Source organism: Ranitomeya imitator, chromosome 4 (assembly GCF_032444005.1).
Source record: "Ranitomeya imitator isolate aRanImi1 chromosome 4, aRanImi1.pri, whole genome shotgun sequence".
NCBI classification, from domain to species: Eukaryota; Metazoa; Chordata; class Amphibia; order Anura; family Dendrobatidae; genus Ranitomeya; species Ranitomeya imitator.
This window is the reverse complement of record NC_091285.1, coordinates 407369960-407375959: the sequence shown is the minus strand read 5'-3', so window position 1 is coordinate 407375959 and position 6000 is coordinate 407369960.

The following is a 6000-nucleotide window of genomic DNA, read 5'->3' as shown; positions in this document are numbered from 1 at the left end:
TTCTTTCTGCAATATATATAATTACATATACTTAGGGGAAAAAAAGTCATAGTGCTGGACTATTAAAAGGGTTGTCCATGTTTGGCACACAACTCTGCAGTCAATCTATGTTGACTGCAGACTTGTGAAGCCTCACATCGTGCACAGAGCGCGCTGTCAGGATTCTCTGATGCGAGCAACAAGACCACGTGGTCATGTGACTGCAAGTATGTAAGAAGTATATTTCTGGCCGCATTCCAACTAGATGTGCCTAGCCACGCTCAATTCACCCCTTACAGAATAGAAAGGCTGAAGTTGGGGCTCTCTGCTGCCTATTTGACAGAAGAAGATTACACTGTGGGGATAAAATGGAAATCTTCAGCATGTAGTCTCATGGGATATGCTGTTGTCTTTGAAAATGGGAGAGGCTGTTCTACTGCTCTCACATAGCTTATTAGGAGAAGGCTAGAAAGAGCAAAAGTACTACTTTCAAAGGTTCCCCTCGGGGCCTATTTAGACATGCGAGCAGGGAAACGAGTGTTAGTAGAAACATTCCTTCCTGACTATTGGCCCATCTAAAAATGCTTGTTTGGGTGTGCTGATTTTTAACTGCTAAATAAACACTGGGTTCTAGGCAGCACTCTGTCCTGCGTAAGCAGGTGAAGTGCTATTGATAAAATTATATTCTGTGCTCACTAAACAGGCCATTATACCTCCTCCATAGGCACATATAAACCCAGCATTGGTTTGTTTAGTCTCTGTGTACAGTATGTAGTGAGACTCAGATTAACCCTTTGCAAGCAGCAGATTCCTTCTTTTACTGCATTCCGTTTGAGGTGAAGATTTGTCTCCTGGTTGGAGGTAAGGTTTATTTTTGCCCTATTTGTGTTTTGCATATTTACTTTTGGTGAACTTGTGAGAAAAATACAGTATAGACCAAAAGTTTGGACACACCTTCTCATTTAAAGATTTTTCTGTATTTTCATGACTATGAAAATTGTACATTCACACTGAAGGCATCAAAACTATGAATTAACACATGTGGAATTATATACTTAACAAAAAAAGTGTGAAGCAACTGAAATTATGTCTTATATTCTAGGTTCTTCAAAGTAGCCACCTTTTGCTTTGATGACTGCTTTGCACACTCTTGGCATTCTCTTGATGAGCTTCAAGAGGTAGTCACCGGGAATGGATTTCACTTCACAGGTGTGCCCTGTCAGGTATAATAAGTGGGATTTCTTGCCTTATAAATGGGGTTGGGACTATCAGTTGTGTTGTGCAGAAGTCTGGTGGATACACAGCTGATAGTCCTACTGAATAGACTGTTAGCTGATTTTTTTTCTTGCCATAATACAAATTCTAAGTAAAGAAAAACGAGTGGCCATCATTACTTTAAGAAATGAAGGTCAGTCAGTCTGAAAAATTGGGAAAACTTTGAAAGTGTCCCCAAGTGCAGTGGCAAAACCATCAGACGCTACAAAGAAACTGGCTCACATGAGGACTGCCCCAGGAAAGGAAGACCAAGAGTCACCTCTGCTTCTGAGGATAAGTTTATCCGAGTCACCAGCCTCAGAAATCACATGTTAACAGCAGCTCAGATTAGAGACCAGGTCAATGCCACACAGAGTTCTAGCAGGAGACACACCTCTACAACAATTGTTAAGAGGAGACTTTGTGCAGCAGGCCTTCATGGTAAAATAGCTGCTAGGAAACCACTGCTAAGGACAGGCAACAAGCAGAAGAGACTTGTTTGGGCTAAAGAACACAAGGAATGGACATTAGACCAGTGGAAATCTGTGCTTTGGTCTGATGAGTCCAAATTTGAAATCTTTGGTTCCAACTACCGTGTCTTCTTTATTTATTTTTTTCTTTATTTTTTTTTATATAGCGCTAACATATTCCGCAGCGCTTTACAGTTTACACACATTATCATCGCTGTCCCCGTTGGGGCTCACAATCTAAATTCCCTATCAGTATGTCTTTGGAATGTGGGAGGAAACCGGAGTACCCGGAGGAAACCCACGCAAACACGGAGAGAACATACAAACTCTTTGCAGATGTTGTCCTTAGTGGGGCTTGAACCCAGGACTCCAGCGCTGCAAGGCTGCTGTGCTATCCACTGCACCACCGTGCTGCCCTTGTGCAATGCAGAAAAGGTGAACGGATGGACTCTACATGCCTGGTTCCCACTGTGAAGCATGGAGGAGGAGGTGTGATGGTACTTTGCTGGTGACACTGTTGGGGATTTATTCAAAATTTAAGGCATACTGAACCAGCATGGCAACCACAGCATCTTGCAGCGGCATGCTATTCCATCCAGTTTGCGTTTAGTTGGACCATCATTTATTTTTCAACAGGACAATGACCCCAAACACACCTCCAGGCTGTGTAAGGGCTATATGACCAAGAAGGAGAGTGATAGGGTGCTACGCCAGATGACCTGGCCTCCACAGTCACTAGACCTGAACCCAATCGAGATGGTTTGGGGTAAGCTGGACCACAGAGTGAAGGCAAAATGGCCAACAAGTGCTAAGCATCTCTGGGAACTCCTTCAAGATTGTTGGAAGACCATTCCCGGTGACTACCTCTTGAAGCTCATCAAGAGAATGCCAAGAGTGTGCAAAGCAGTCATCAAAGCAAAAGGTGGCTACTTTGAAGAACATAGAATATTAGACAATTTTCAGTTGTTTCACACTTTTTTGCCAAGTATATAATTCCACAGGTGTTAATTCATGGTTTTTGTAGAAAAATAGGCACAACAGTGCTGTGGACTTTTTCTATGTATCACCACTTCCTCAGATACAAAGTGCTGCTGAATGCCGCTGCTGTGCCATATTTGCCATTTATAGACGCTGGGTGCATTTAAAAAGACAAGTATGCAAATCAAAGAAAAAACAGAAATGCACTCACTGGTCTCTTGTGCGATAGTCCTTTATTCAGAACATGTGCAGGCACACTTGGGGAAAACGTGGACAAAAGACAAGTCTTTTGTCCACGTTCTCCCCAAGTGTGCCTGCACATGTTCTGAATAAAGGACTATCGCGCAAGAGACCGGTGAGTGCATTTCTGTTTTTCTTTTTCTTGGTAATTCATGGTTTTTATGCCTTCAGTGCGAATGTACAATTTTTATAGTCGTGAAAATACAGAAAAATCTTTAAATGAGAAGGTGTGTCCAAACTTTTGGTCTGTACTGTATGTGAATCAATTCTCCTGTCATATTCTATGGATCGAAAAGTCAAAAACGGACAAAATCCTGCCAGTCTGATTAAAGGTATCTACTTTCCATCCAGATGCTTTCTACAATCGGCCCCCTCATTGTTGCTATCTCCCAGTGAAGAGCATTGTTCCATATTTTGTGCTCATTCTGGGAACGTGAAACCTGCGTCCTGGTAAATTGAGGGAAAACATCTGATTTGTTAATTATCTATATTAAAGAAAAGACTTATAATTTCATGTACTGTCTTTTTTTTTTTTTGTTTTGTTTAACCAGTAAGTCATTTTTAACAGAACAGGCCTAAAATTTCTCATTTTGTCTTTTGAAATTTCATTGAAAGAAATCCTGTTACTGTAGTTTCCAGCGTATAGGACGACCCCCAACTTTTCCAGTTAAAATATAGAGCTTGGGATATACTCGCCGTATAAGACTACCCCTTTTCACTAGAATGGGGGGCCCGAACATCCGGTGTTTGCTGCGCTCTAATGTGCATGACAGCGCGGCACACCGCTTCTGATTGGCGGTGAAATCATCCCTGTTAGTCAGAGAGCTGCGGCTTCCACGCTGTCAAAAGACAGCGTGAGCGCTCAGCTGTGATCGGAGGTATAAATTTTATCTCCGGTCACTGGTATCAGCTGATGGGACAACTGCTCCCATCATCCAAAACCTACCGCCGCTAATAACAGCGAGAGCAGGAGCCGTGGATGGGAGTATTTGTCTGCCGCTCCTGCACTGTAAATAAATGATAAAAAAAAACTGTGGGTTCCCCTGTATTTTTGCTAACCAGCCAGGCAAAATTCACAGCTGGGGGCTGCAACAATCAGGTTTAGCAAGACTAGTTACCAAGAATAGAGGGGTCCGCACGCCAAATATTTTAATTAAATAAATATTAAATAAGCGTGTGGGCTCCCCCCTATTTTTGTCACCCAACCTTGCTAAAGCAGACAGCTGGGGGCTGGTATTCTCAGGCTGGTAAGGGGCCATGGATATTGCCCCCTCCCCCAGCCTAAAAATAGCAGCCCGCAGCTGCCCAGAAAAGGCACATCTATTAGATTCGCCAATTCTGGCGCTTTGCTCAGCTTTTCCCACTTGCCCTGAAGCGGTGACAAGTTGGGTTCATATTTGTGGGGTTGATGTCACCTTTGTATTGTCAGGTGACATCAAGCCCACGGCTTAGTAATGGAGAGGCGTCTGAGACACGCATCCATTACTAATCCTTTAGCTATATGGTAAATACACAGCCAGAATAAAGTCCTTTAATTCAAAGAAAGACACAGACTCATTTAATAATCTTAATTAAACCATACTTACAACCTCAACTAATTCCACTGAAGCCCTCGTTCTCCTGTAATAAAACTAAAATAAGAAAACCAACAATATTCCATACCTGTCCGTCGTTCTGTCAAACGCCGTAATCCATGTCTGGGGGATAAACTGTTTTCAACCTGGATGTTGCCAAGATGCGGCCATCCAAGCTGAGAACCACTGATGAATGAGTGGCTGCGAGCGCCGCCTCAGAGACCGGTGGTGACGTCATCGAGGTTACCTCCAGTCAGTGAGGCTCCGTTCCCAGCCGGGCTGAACTGCCGTGATCTCCGCGACATCCCCGCTAGCACCGTGAGAGTTTTTCTCACGGTGCCAGTGGGGATCTCATCAAGGTCACCGCAGTTCAGCCCAGCTGGGAACGCCGCCTCAGTGACATAACTGCTAGTCACTGAGGCCGCTCATTCACCAGTGGCTCTCGGCCTGGACGGTCGCATCTTGGCACTGTCCAGGTTGAAAACTGTTTATCCCCAAGACATGGATTACGGCGAGGGACAGAACGATGAGCAAGTATAGTATATTGTTGTTTTTTTTATTTTTGGTTTACTACAGGAGATCAAGGGCTTCGGTGGAATTAGGCGAGGTCGTAAGTATGGTTTAATTAAGATTATTAAAGGAGTCTGTCTTTCTTTGAATTAAAGGACTTTATTCTGGCTGTGCCTTTATTTACCATATGACAAAAGATTAGTAATGGATGGGTGTCTCATAGACACCTCTTCGTTACTAAGCCGTGGGCTTGATGTCACCTGACAATACAAAGGTGACATCAACCCCACAAATATGAACCCCATTTGCCACCTCTACAGGGCAAGTGGGACGAACCGGGCAAAGCGCTAGAATTGGCGCATCTAATAGATATGCCTTTTCTGGGCAGCTGCAGGCTACTATTTTTCGGCGTATAAGATGACCTCAGACTTCTGAGAAGATTTTCAGGGGTTAAAAAGTCCTTCTTATATGCCGGAAAATATTATTATATTATTTGCCCGGTTCCCTTATATGACTACTGTCAGGAAGTCCTAAATGTCTCCATTCTAACACTGCCTCTAGATAAATTTTGTATTGCGTCACGCTGGCTTTTTTTTGCGTGGTTTAAAATGCATTTAATAAAATGACATACATTTAAAGTATGTTTAATGGCATTTTTTTCAGGACTGTTAGCTATTTTTTTGCTTGGAACCTACCAAATCCAGCTTTAAAAAGTAAAATAAACTTATTGTATAATTTTCATAGGAATTTAGAAATGTTAATAAAATATTTTATGATTTTCAATCAATTGACCCTTATTTATGGGGAAAAAATAACCTGGATTCTATAGTGGTCATAGAAAATAAGTTATCAGCGCTCATATTCTATTCTATCTAGGTAGGCTTATTCTTGATATGATGGTGAGAAAAACTTTGTTACTCTTTTTTTTCAGACTGACTAATAAAAGTTTAAGAACTTTTGCTTGACTTTCAAACTTTTTTTTTTTCACGCGTATT